The 14,218-nt window shown below is 39.9% G+C and overlaps 1 long non-coding RNA gene across 1 annotated transcript in view; it reads right to left on the minus strand.

Annotated features, from left to right (window-relative positions):
• LOC103473362 (uncharacterized) overlaps window positions 1-12,082 on the minus strand; it is a 24,407-nt gene extending 12,325 nt beyond the window's left edge. Inside the window, exons 1-2 of the long non-coding RNA XR_535009.1 lie at window positions 11,997-12,082; window positions 5,167-5,250 (exon numbers count right to left, since the gene is read on the minus strand). This is a non-coding gene — a long non-coding RNA (uncharacterized LOC103473362). The remainder of the gene's footprint in view (window positions 1-5,166; window positions 5,251-11,996) is intronic.
• Between the last annotated feature and the right edge of the window lie 2,136 nt (window positions 12,083-14,218).

Here is a 14,218-nt window from a genome sequence, read left to right on the forward strand (position 1 = left end):
TTTTTTTTTTTTTTTTTACCACTTTAAGCTGTTGTTTTGTTTCGGGATTTTACTTCAGCATTACTATCTGCTTCTTTCACATGATTACTGTGAAGTTTGGAGGAAATTAATTATACAAATCACAAAATACATGCTTCTTTCTCTGTCTGCTTCTTCTACCCTGAACACTCCTGATTCAAGCTTCTCATTTTTGTATTTCCTTTCTTTAAAACAACAAAAAAAAAGGTACCTCACAAGCCTTGCGTCTCCTTGTCCTGTTGTAGAAAACAAAGCCGAGCACATTATCTTTAGAGGTCCCATTGTAATTTGAAACACACTTGAACCCCCCTCTCACTCACACACTCCAGCCCCAAAGCGTTCCCTCCTTCTACACCAATTGTCAAATGCGGCAAGACAATTAAGACCACATTAGATCTTTTCGAGCACTCGTAATTTTATAAGAACAGGCTTTCTTCCAGCTCCCCGCCTGTTTTTGAAAATGAAATGTGGGGAAACCCGCGGTTCTTCATGGGCCACTTGGAAAAGATGGGAAGCAGATATTAACCCTGGCAGTGACGGTTCTTGCGAGAGGCCTCCTCTCTCAAAAAAGACCTCCAAATACGACTGCCACCTCCGCCGCGGGACCACACACATACAGACACCTGCGCCTTCTTAAATGCACTCACAAACACACACGCACACACACGTGCACGCACACACACACACACACACACACACACACTCACTCACTTGAACCCGATACCCTGGATTCAACAGAAATCTTGCGTTTGGGTTGAAGAAAATAGATTTTTGACAGATTTTTTTCCCCTCATGCTACTTGAAATAGATGCTTAAAAAGAACGCAGGCACTCTAATAAAAATATTTCTTTTGAATAAATGTATAGTTGGCAGATTTACCAAATTTTCCCCGGCTCCCCTTTCGCCCTCCCTTACATCATTTTTCAGTAATCTGGACTTCTGCGTTTGGCCCCGTTTTTACTAAAAAATAAATGATGTATTGTCCTAATTAGAAGAAAAAATATGAGTAATCCTCCCATCATGCACCACTTCTAAGGACGTTTATTTTTCTAGCTGTAGGTGCTACTCTGTTTAATTTACTTTGATCCCGCGCGTTCCTGAGCCTTTGGTAATCAGAGGCAGAAAGTCATTACGTTGTTATCACAACTGCAGCCTTGCTGACCAAAAGCTTGACACAAGACGTTAACCCGTCTGTAATGGAGAGGCCTTCGCTGGCTCAGCAGCTCGGCCCACACGGCCCGCAGCCTCGGAGGAACATACATCACAGACTGAGCGGCTTCATTACTGGACCGCCACCGAAAATCAGAGCAGAGGTGTGCAGAATGGCTCCAGGGGACCCCGAGGAAAACGTAGGGTGAGTGGGGTGGGGGCGGCGGGAGAAAGGGAGGGAAGGTGAGTCTGCTGGACGGCCTTTTGGGACAGAGCCTTGAAAATCAAAAGAGAATGAGTGATGGGTGTTATTTAAGCCCACTCCTCCTCTCCCAGGCTTCCCTGTAATCACCACTTTGAATCATTTAGAAGAAATACGCTCAGGGATTTCTGAGCAACGGGTTTCGTCAGGAGACGTTTCCAGTGAATGGAGAGCTGCTGGGCTTTGTTTGTTTTCTCATTGCGCTCGGTCAATCCACCGTTGGTTCGCTTTTCCAGAAAGTAAAAAAACAAACAAAAAAAAAACACAACTGTTAAAATGTGACTAATAAAACTGGTAGAACAATTTGCACCATTTGGGAAAGATTTTTGAAATAGAAATGAAACATTTTCTTAATGTGTTCTTCTAGTTTGAATATGAGAAATTGAAGGGCATTTTGTGAAATATCATGTCCTATTAAGTTTTGAATACTGTGTGTACATTGGGAGCAATGCTATCAATTTCATTGTTTTCCGCCACATCGTGACTGGTAGCGTTACTTTTACCAGGCAGTTTTCATATACTGCCTGGTAATTAAATTAAAATAAGTGCTACCAAATGGTAAGTTGATTATTGGCTAAATTGGCTAAAATGCTGAAAATGTTTTTTCATGACACTGCCTGGATAGTAAAGAACACTGTGTACAAAAATAGTCATTGATTTTTCAATGAAGCATAAAAAATACCTGAAAAATAAATACATTTTAAATCTGTACTGACATCAATAGCTAAGATATATCGCCTTAGAAATGAGCCACGTTCAATTTGCTAGCAAGTATGACCTTAGCGTTGGCGCTACCACTCAATGAGCTAACATGATACAAAATTGAACTCTTGATCCTATACAGACGCTGTGCCAATCAGAAGTCTTTTTATGATTCCTAGCTTTTACTGAGTTGATATATAAATTTTTCTGAAACATTTTTTAAGTGTTGGTCCCAATCTTTAAGAGAAGGAGATGAAGAATGTGCCCCACATACCAAGGGTTCATGTTTCTCAGTCTATGTCAGAGTGTTGGAAATGACATTCGGACGCACGATCAAACCTGCAAATAAGTAGGAGCTTTGTGACTTTCGTCTTGACTGTGAACTCAATCTTTACCCTAGTAAAATTGGTGGTCACAGTGGTTTGATTGTGCTGTTCATATGTTCTTTTTGCATCTGGTGAAGTCGTATGACCATATCATAAGCTATTAACATGGTGTGTGAGAATGGGATACGAGGGACGGTTTCAAGGGCTACCTAATCCTTGTGTAACCAAAGCAGGAATTGACAGGGTCCCTGATCATATTTGTGGTGTTCAGTAGTAGAGTCTCCATGAGAAAATATGTTCCATTTCAGAACCTTAAAAACACATCTTTGCTTTTTGCAGACAATGCGCTTCTGCCATCTTCAACTTACTGCACTATCAACGTTCTCAACCTACTTATGGTGAAGAACAAGATCCAGGATAAAAATTAACTTCCTGCGTCGGCTGGCAGGGCTTGGCTTTAACGACGCACGTCCAAAACTACACTGCTTACAGCTCCTGCAGGAGAGGGACAAGGAAAGATTACAGTACTTTCTGAAGTTGAAAATATGAACCACAATCTCATAATTATAGGGAAAGTGTCAAAAAGGATATCACCTTGTGATTGATTTCTCACAAAATTGGGTAAGTGACGATGTAAATAAAGAAGTCTAAGCTAATATTTTAAAGTTGTGCAAGTGATTTACATAGTGAACATTAGATGTAACACCAAATGTTATACTACAAATGTTTTGGTATAGTGAAAAAAAAAAATTCTTATTGCAGATCACGCCACCTGCTGGCGTAAATCTATAACTGCATTTGGCTCAAATCCAAAGATCTGTTGCTGATGCTTCCTATGTGTTGTATGGGCATAATTTAAAATGTTTTATAGGGTTACAAGGGAGAAGGATGTCTGGACTCCACTCCCACTCCCGTTAAAATAAAAATATTTATTAATATCAAGACATCAATTCGTCTAATATCAGTGTGAGTGTCAGCCCTCACTACGACCTGCTTCTTTGACTCTAGCGACGAAAACAAAATCTCATAGGTGTGAAACGTTGCCATGGTTTCAAGTGAGTTCGGACCCTCGGGTGACTTGTGGTTTTTACAACCCCTCCACTGCACCGTTTCACTCCTCTATGGCTCCTGTCTGCAGTTTCTCTGGACTGCATCGCATCTGCCGGTCATTCGCACACGATCCCTCTGCTGTTGCGTGCGGAGGCTGCACTGAAAGAGCAGCATTTTCACCCCACCGCGTTCCACATGAGTGGGCTTCAGAGGGGCTGAGTGATAAAAGGGAGGAGAGAAGGGCAGGGAGAGTGACGGGGTGATGCTGCGGATTGATGGTGGACAGGGAGACGTGGGACAAAGGTCGTATACCTAGGTGAGTATTAGGAAAACAAACAGACGACTTAAAGATGCGAGGTACGGGTGAGTGATGGGGATGAGGATGAAAAATGAGATGCGAGGGAGGGAACAGTGGAAATCCTGATTCATTATTCAGTTCATACAGACTGTTCTGTCTTTGTCTGCTAGCGCTGACTCACACAACAACTGAACGAAGACAAGGGCCCTGAAAGCACAGACGAAACCCCTTTGCCTCTAATAAAAAGACCTAAACTTAGACACCCACCCAAACAGACATTCAAACACAGACTGTTTTTTTTTTTAAGCCTGATGACACATTTATTTTGATTGTTTTCAGGTTTTCTGTTTTAAATTATTGATTTGGCAACAACGAAAGATTGCAATCGGTGTTGATCTGGAATTATTGTTGACCCTTTTGACAACGATACATCTATAGCATCAAACCTGTTTTTGTGTATGTCTTTATCTCTTAGTAGGCTGTCTATGTGACTATGGAGTGTGTTTAAATCCTTCTACCAAGAGAGCATCTGTGAGGTCAGACACTGATGTTGGACAAGATTATAGTTTCAGCTCAAATTTATCCCAAAACTGGTGGTTCATCCCAAATTTCGTCACACCAGACTTACCGATTCATAGTCCTATAGACCTTGCGTCATGTGCTTGTGCCAAGTCACATGGAAAGTGAAGGGACTGTTTCCAAACGGCCCCAACAGAGCCAAGGAGTTACAGACAAGCTTTTTTTTACAAGACAGTTATTTAGTTTTCCTCTGTAACTACATGCTACTCCTGCTGGTTAGCTTTCAACTTGCAAAGGAAAGTCAAAAACTTCACTATGGTCAGTCTATTCTATGCTGAGTAAATTTCAAAATGCAAAATATGAGCAGTTACTAAAAAGATTGGCAACTTTTTGGTAACTGTACATTTTGGTAACTGTACATTCATTGGAAATTCATGGTACAATATGATAAATGACAATAACTGAATATATAGATTAGTAAAAAAAACAAAAAAACACCCAGACTGAATATAATGTGCTGTTCTGATGTTTACATTTTTGACACCAGGCTCCCAGATTGTCTTGTGAATAAACTAAAACAAACAGTTGGCCAAACGTTTGATGACACATGCATGTTATTGTTTTAAATGACTTTTTGAAGAGTGATGTTTTATTAGGTTTTCCAGTCATTTCCTTTTTAGGGCCTGAAAACTGTCACTACCTTAAATGAGTCATTGCTGGAGCGAGTAATGCACGTGTCAAACATGACTGGTGCTGTACACTCCACCAAGACCGTTCTGTTTGGAGATATGAAACGTAGGGCACAGAATTAAATTCTATCTGCGCTCTGGACTTGTGGTTACCTGTGTTAGGTGGGTCCATCTCTCCTCTCCACACGGAGAAACAGCCAGTTCTGGAAAAAACGCTCGCTGAAATGCAGACGTCATCTAAAAATAAAAGGGAAACATTTTTTTTTTTTTAAGGGGAAAAATAAGACAATGCCAGAATGTTTTTTTTTTTTTTTTTTACAAAGGAACAGAGATAAACAAGTGAAGCTTAGGATTCAAGGTGATACATAGACTTTTAGGGAGCTATATTGTGATCAAAAACACAGCAACGGAGTGCACTTCTGGTGAACTAAAATGTGAAGGACATATTGAAATTTTGCAGTAATAATGTGGAAATGTTTTTTTTCTCTCTCTCTTTCTTAAATCCTCTCTCGAGTTGTTTGCGACATCTGGACAATAATTAATCTGTCCTGATTCATTACGGGTAAAGACTTGCTTCTCATCCAGAGGACAGAAGTTACAAATCTCTCCATAGTAGGATCAGTCATCCGTGGAGCAAATCCAACAACCCTTACAAAAAACAAAACATGTGATCTAAATATTTTCTAGCATGATGGAGTACATAGTGTTAAAGTGCATGACAAAACTTACAGTTTCTCAAAGAGGAAAGCATAAGTTTGAACCTGAATGTAACTAAATTAGGAGAAATCACAGCCCCACATCGACACAAACCTTCCAAAATGTTTCAAAACAGTTGCTAAGTTGGCCAGAGTCATAAGAGATGTGACCTTTTTGTCTGGTTATTTATGCGTTTGTGAACATAAAATCCATAAATATACATTGATTCAAATAGTTTAGTGTGTTATCTTCCAAGCTGGTCATGAGTAGTGTGTAGTTTGTGTGAGGTTTGTTTTTGCCTGCCGTATTTTTCTCCGCAGTGTGGGTGGGTAAATAATTGGTTTGTCTACTCCTAATCTCTCCCTCCTGCTCTAATCCAAACCAATCAAACGGTCAGTAGCATTTATTTCTGCCCGGCCCATGCAGTTGAAACTCTGTTGCTGTTTTTGGCCAAAATGAATTCATTCCCACAATGGAAGGGGGCGTTCAGCGTCAACCGTGTAGAGTTTTCCACGAGTCTTTTTAGCCTCCTAAGTGCTTCTTGTCTAGCATTTATGCCACTTTCACCTTTTTAGAATAACATTATTATCACAAGCATGAAGAACAGCACAATTATTCACGGGCTGCTCCTTCTCAAGTTTGGAAATGGTCTTGAAAATTGTCCGGGCCTGCAAAGTGTTCGCCACTTAAGTCCCCCCCACACCCCCGATCCCGAGCTGCAGAGATGTTTGTTTGGACGTAGAAACTCCACACTGGGGTCGCTTTCAGATCTTAGACCATAACATAAACCAATTTTCAAGACAGTTCCTCCTTTAATCATGTTAAGTAACAATAACTGAAATTGTTGGGGAAATAAAAAAGGGGACTAATAATAAAATAATCAAATGCCGCTAAGAGGCAGCTGGCAGCCATTATTGAGATATTACATCTGGAAAAGCAAATTCATAACACCGTGAAATGAATTAGATGTGGATAAGATGCAGAATTGCAAATATATGTATGTTCTGACATAAATGATGGAGCACAAGTCAGTCTGTTGACTTTGGTACTGGAAGTCATTTATGAGCCGCACCCGATTTCAGATGGGAGAAGGATTTGTGATTTTCTTTTTCCCAAAGAGATTTTCAGAAAGGGGAAAATGGAAAAATTAACCAGATGATTGTCACTGATACCAGAGTCATTTAAGATACTACATTCAACTCCAACTCTCTCTCTCTCTATATATATATATATTTTTTTTTTTTTTAAATTATTATTATTTTTTTCCAAATTCAAGACTAATTCAAGAAGATCACTAAGTCTTCTTAAAAGGTAGAGTCTCTGAGGACAGTTCTTCAAAATATAGTCGGTGTTTTCAGCTAAATTGAGCTGACTGTCCAGGAATGAATGACCCAAGGTATTTAAAATTTGCCACAATTTCAACAGGTTATCCATCGAGAAAAACTGGAACCACTTTAAGGTCTTGTTTAGATCATTTAATTAGCTCTACATTCTTAATATAATGAAAAATTAATAATAAATAATACAGACTTTGCGGTATTCTGATTTAGTAATGTAATTATATTAGTTGTGTTACCACCTCCACACCACTAGAGGCAGCAGCAACCCCGAAAAGATGCGACTAAGTAGCAGCTTTAGAAGTACTCAGAAAGCTACAAAATTTGGTAAAAACTGAGCTTTGCTGAAGTAATTAAAGACACAAGTTCAAATCCATGCTGAGAGGAACTCCTTCAATCAGTGCTAATCCGCAGCACTGATTGGTTAAGCAATGTAACGTGATCCTCTGCAGCAAGTGATGGCAAAGCGGCGCGTCATCACGACTTTACACAAGTGTGTCTTTACCTCCGCGGCAGAGGCTCCGCCGAACCCCTGAGACCGACTCATCGAACCCCTGGGGTTCGATCGAACCCAGGTTAAGAACCACTGGTCTATGCAAAAACCGAACAACGGAAGCAGATTATGTCTATGAAGCAGACGAGCTAAAGCGAAATACCTTCATAGCTGTCCGAGCATATGCCTGCGTAAAACTTTTGACCAATCACACGAGACTTTGTACGGGTCTACGAACAAGATGATGCAATTTTCGGCACGTGACTGCGTCATTGAGACAATTTTGATAGTTCAGATGAAGTATGGAAGAGCCTTTACAGGAAACGATGTTCTCCTGTGTCATAAACTTTGAATGTCTTCAATTGGAATTACTACTCTTCCTAACGCTATAAGCTGGGATCTGTAAGAATTACAGACAGCATTACAACAGCAGGTTTTATAAGTTGATTTTGGCCAGGGACTCCTACGCTTAATCACTTAAAAGCACTTTTATCAGAATCTGATATTTGATTTGCAAATCCCAAGTTCTGAATCCCTGGCAAAGCTGCACTTCAGCCCAAACAAGTGCAATCAGTATAAAACTGAAAAACCAAAGGGGTCAAAGTGTGCTTTGGTGATGAAGCTCAATTCATTTCATTCTAAAATCAATAAGCCATGATCAACAACTCCTATTGCGCCCACTGTCCTGTCAGGCTACATTTCACATCTTGATGCTCTCCCCACCGGGCCCCCAACGGTACGACTCTCACACGTGCGAATAAACATACGAGAGCCTGTCACTCACTGCAGCCTGTTTGACTTTCCAAAATACGCCCGCCTCGCGACTTCAAAGCTCTTGCTTATACTTTAGTGAGTTAGTCTCATATTGTTTGGAGCGGAGAGTTATGATGTGTCATAAAACAGGAGAAGGAAAGCAGAAACGTGTTACCCCACACAGTTAATGGGTTTCAGCACTTACCGAGCGCAGGGAGCACAGATGACTGTTTCTCTTGCAAATTGGTCTGCTTTCAGTCTGTTTTCATTGATTCAACAAAGGTTAATTAAAACTGTATAACTTAGAGAAACCTGGTCAATGTTTACGTGCGTGAATATTACTGTGTTTGTGAACCCAGATTTGATTTTGATTTTTTTTTTTGTAAATTATGATACAGTATGATTCAAGTCTTTAGTCATTCTGTACTTTTTTCTAAGTTCCCTCCATGGATCCAAGCAGTTTCCCAATCTTTTTCATGTGTTCTTGAGCAAAAGTCCATCATATGTTTGAAGGGATTACTAGCATTTCTCTTGCTACTTTTGAGAAATCACTTTCAGTCTGAAAATTTTAATGTTTGAGAGAACTTAAAAATAATTCACAAAGGTTCCTCGAGTCAACCAGACTAAGATATTTTCTCAGCAAATCAGTTTTCAGGATTTATTTATTTTTTTATCCGTTTTAATGGGTAAAATCTCTTTTTTTAAAAATGCAAGCGATATTACAGTTTCACTCTAAAAAATTTTTACTGTCGCAAAAGATAACTTCACATTTAATAACAGGTTAGTTTTATAGTTTGGAGATGAAAAATTGCAGTGATTGAATCAGTCATCTTACTGCTGGGTGATATTTGGTAGATTTTTTTTTTCTCTGTTGGGCACATATAGCAAACTCCAGCTAAACAATAAAAAACAAATATATTGAACAATAATTGCTGCTGTTGGATAATACTGTACACCAAGTTAAACACAATATGACCTTTATGAGCTGCGCAATGTTTACTCACGGTTCATATTTTACACATTTTACACATAATATCTCTTCCATGTGGAAATTTAACATCGCTTGTCAAGATGCATAAAGTCTTCAGACACCTATTCTCTCTCTATCTATCTATCTATCTATCTATCTATCTCTCTCTCTCTCTCTCTCTCTCTCTCTCTCTCTCTCTCTCTCACGCTCTCACAAAAATCACACTTGCTTCCCTTACAACCAGGGAGTTTACAGTGTCCTGTGCATTTTCTCAGATTATATTTAATCAGAGAAAACCCTTCACGTATCTGAAGGCCAACCGAGTGCCATGATGTGTGTGTTTACCTCACAGTGTGTTCCCTCTAAACCGTGTAAACACATGTAGGTCCCCATCACTGTGCCTCACTCTTTGGCTCTCTCGCACCCTTAAACGCACTTTGTTCCTTTTAGGGATCTGAGCTTAATTCATTGAAGCTCATTATACCAACGTTTTTCAGGTTTCTCCCTTTTGATGTGTCATTGTGTTTCTCGAGCCTTTCAGGTGGTTTTCTTCTCTCTCTCTCTCTCTCTCTCTCTCTCTCTCCCTCTCTTTTTTCCCTCAATAACACCCACCACACACAGAGACGTGCCTCTCGTCTTATCCTCTTCCCTCCGGCCCCAAACGCCCGCTTTTAGACTCAGGGGTTTTTAATGACACTATTTTGGGAAATTTGTCTATATTTCGAGGGATTTTCCTCTGTGTCCCCTTCCCCCTCCACCCCGTCAAACTCAACAAATCTCCCCGGCAGGTTGTTACTCAGAGATGACTGGTTCCAGATTTCGGGAGGTGAATCACGTTCTGGTCGTGCGTGAGAAGAGCCAGCCTTTTCTTAATTTGTTTTGAGGTTTGTTTGTCTTACTCGCCCATTCGGTCTTACGTGTGAAGCAGCACCGGAGTCCGAGCAGGATGTGTATAATGTTTAATTGTCTTGGATGGGAGCAGATGCTATAAACACAGCCCCAGCGTTGCGAGGTCTATTCATAATTCTTGAATTCGCATTTTGACTCCACGTCGCCACAATGTCGCAACAAAATGTAGCTGAAAATGAAGTTGAAGGAAAATGTATTCACGCTTTAACACTGGACTTCAATTAAAAAAATCTGAAATGTGTGGCATGCACTTCTGTCCATCCCTCTTTCCTCTGACGTCCCCCCAACTTCCTGCAGAAGACATCTACGTTATCCAGTAGAGTCCACTTAATCAATTCATTCAATTAATTGCATAATAAATTAAAGTTACCTTGATCATTTCCATTCTGATGATAAATATTTTTTTGAAGCTCAATTTTCTTTATAGTTATTTCATAATGCATTTTATTTACGGTTTTGGTTGTGTGCGATTTTTGTTTTTGGACGTTTCCTTATTTCTTTTGGATACTTCAAATGTCTTCCACTTCCAGTATTAAGTGTTCTTTGCAAAATTAACATTTATTGGTCTTTTAGGGGGCAAACTTGCATTACTATGCCACTGTCCTTGAAAATGCTCTCAAAACAACAATGTTGCTCATCGCAACAATTTGCGGGACAGTTTGTCGTCCAGCAAATAGTTATTGCGACAGGCCTAGCTAGGGGTAGAAGGAAACCACAACATAATTGAAATCACCATTGACACATGGTTGTGGCAGCAGTATACTGTGGGGTTTATTCTTCTTTGTCTTGGACAGGGAAACTGGTCAGAATGATGGAAAACTGAATGCAGCTAAATATAGGAACCGTGCGAGAAAACCACTAAGAGGCAGGAAGGAAGGGAAGGCTAAACTTTCAGCAGGACAATGAGCCTAAGCATGCAGCCAAAACCTACAGTGGAGCACTTCCATTAAAGTGTGTTCATGTGTCAAAGTCCAAAACACAACAGCTGTATTGCCAGAAACCATAAAATTGTGCAAATTGAAATAGCAAAAAATTTTAAATTAAAAAAATTAAAAGTTTTCGCCCTGAGATTAAGTCTTCTTTTTTTCTACCGAAATAGACGTGCTTCACTAAACTGCAATGGACACTTTTTCCGCATCACACAAGTCACGTGACCAACAGGAGAACGTCATTACAGGCGAAAACGACAAAAAAGACGACATCAGGAAGTAGTACGAGGTTGACGTTTGTTTTTGTCTTTTTTTCCGGAAATAGTTAATGAAAATTTGTGTGCCTTTTGAATGTGTTGAATTCATAGCTCGTCCGTTAGATTGCTGACTACAATTTCCCCAAAAGGCCGCATACGTATAGCAGCTCCCGAATATAACGGGCATCTCGCGCCAACACCTGCCGACGTCTCCTCGTGACTGATAGATGATGAACCCTATAGCGTCATGGCTTAAATGATGAATATATCTCATGTAGATGTTTACATCTGTCGCTGCCGTGATTTTTTTTAATGACTTCTCGCGCGAACTAGCGCATTCGCGTGTGATTTCCATTTTATTTAATATAAACACCGCCATCGCGAATCTGTGTTTTTTCGACATTTTTTAGCGGAATACGGATAAAGGTTCGTACACATTTGTATTCAGATGACTCTTCGTTTAAGCTGGGTGAACTTGAGCCGTTTTACATTTTACAATTCCCAAACAAAAAATACATTTAAATTTGTAGTTGCAACATGACATAACGTAGGTACAACATCCATTTCCTCCCCTTCCTTAATTTCCCTCAACTAGTTGTATATGTTCCCCCCGCCAAAAAATAAAAAAAATAAAAATACCTTTAGAGTATTGATTCACAGACCCACGTCTCCGCCCAAAAGCTTCAGGCCCTACTTTGGCTTCCTCCTCAATCCACATACAAGATGCATATGCAGATTGCACATGAGCCCTTGTGAAAATAAAGGCACTTGTGGTGAGGGGGTCTGAAAAGTCTCCTGAAGTGGCAGAGTCTGCGGCCTAATTAACATGCCATAGGTGTTAATTGGCAGCTGGCAGCAGTCAAAGCCTGCAGCAGGTGAACACCAGTGCTTGTTGAACTTGGATGCACTGAATAGCAGGAGGAGTCACTGGAGGTTTATGTGTCATCCATTTGCAAATCAATGCCCGCGGCTGGAGGTTAATTTGGATGTGGAGAAGTCTGACATCATGGCGCACCTCTTTTTTTTTTTTAAGGGGCTAAAGCGCCGTTTTTTCCCCCCTGAAGGATTCAATTAAAGATTTCACCCAGAAAACTTAAGTGTCTGTGGCGTGAATCTTAAAAGAGGCGGCGAAAATGAAAAGAAAATGACTCGCGTTTTGAGTTCGATGCCTTCTACCTGGAAAGCCGCAAAGGGTTCAAAAGCTTCTCGTGCTGAATACTTTTTGTGCAGGGATTTTGGGGGCGCGGGAGGGGGGGGGTTGCAACTTCATATGCAAAGGGAATCCGGATTTTAAAGAATGATATTACTGATTTCTTTTCTTGAGCTTGAGGTTACCCTCCAGGAACAGAATAGCAGTTATTTGACTATTAAATGAAAATATAAGGCGAAAGGGGAACGGATGGGGGATAGAGGGGTCCTTTCAACCCATAGACCCGGCACTGTAAGGGCCCCGAGTTCAGCAGAGTCCCAGATCTGAACCAACGAGAAAACCCGAACATCTGCCCGAGACGTACCATTTAAATGTTTGGTGTTTCTTATTCGTTGCTCTCATTTCCCCCCGGGTTTATTTTTGCGCCTTTTTCTCAGTCGTTTACGCGCACGTGGACGGCGTGAAATAAATGAAGGACACGTGTTTGCTGTTTGCCGTCTGTTTGCTTCATTCCCAGTTTGAAACAGACTTAAACTCGGGGGCGACAAAAGTTCCCTCTGTGTATGCAGGATGCAGAAAAGGATCCCGCGACACTGAAATCGCTCGTTTAAGATGGAAGCTTCAAATTTTCTACAATTTACACTTTTGGAGTTGAGTCCTTGATTACAACAGGCATAGGAAAAAAAATAAAAAAAATAAAAAAAATATGTATATATAATAGCTAATAAATGGATAAATTATTATTAATAATAGTAGTAATAATACTTTATGTTTTTATGTATTTTTTAATAGATACATTTTATTTGTGATTGTCTTTAATACTCATAAATAAATAAATGACACCTGTCAAACGCCATGCAGAAAGTACCTATAGATAAATCAATTTCTGCGTTTCTGAACTTATTATTATTATTCAGTTTGTTACGCAAGGCTTTGATCTGGAGTAAAAGTAAAAAATATGTGGCACGAAGTGGGCTGGGTCTCGGTGGAGAGGGGAGCTGCTTCCCTCGCTGTGGGGCAAAAACACTCTCGTTTCTTTAATCAATTAGAAAAACCTCCCAGCTCGATCCGGCCCCAGGTTCGGTTTTCATTCAGAGCGTGGTTAAAAAAAAAAAAAAAAAAACTCAAAACATTCATTTTAAACAGACGTTTCATCAACTTCAGTGTTAGGCATCAATATTTCACCAGTGACGGGGAAAGCCAGTTATGTTTGCTTTTCAAGAAACGGGGCTAACTGGGGACAAGACATAAAGGAATGGACCCGTTTCCTTCGCTTCAAGCGCCAACTTTTACTTGATTACATCAATGACTACTTTTGCGCCGCAAGCTCTGGTTCCACTGCTACTTCTTCTTCTTCTTCTTCTTCTTTTTTTTGTTTCCTTTTTTTGTAGAATTATGAACAATCAGAGCCTGATGAGACAGCAGGAAACAGCAGCTCCAGGAGCTTACACCTTTGACAAACTATAAACAGCTGGGAGTTATTAATAAATAATACAAACTGGTTGGTTTTAAAGGTTTTAAACACACCGAGAACTGCGTGGAGGGATCAATTAAAATTATATATATATATACTGGCATTCGTTTGTGATAAATATAATTTAAATCCTTTTAAAATCAGTTATTGAAATTTAACATTTTAGTTTTAAAAATAGCAGACTGAGTGAAAACTCCTGAGACTCTTAAAGAAAAAAAAAAGTGGAATGTAAATACA

This window comes from Poecilia reticulata, linkage group LG12 (genome assembly GCF_000633615.1).
Source record: "Poecilia reticulata strain Guanapo linkage group LG12, Guppy_female_1.0+MT, whole genome shotgun sequence".
In the NCBI taxonomy this organism is placed as follows: domain Eukaryota; kingdom Metazoa; phylum Chordata; class Actinopteri; order Cyprinodontiformes; family Poeciliidae; genus Poecilia; species Poecilia reticulata.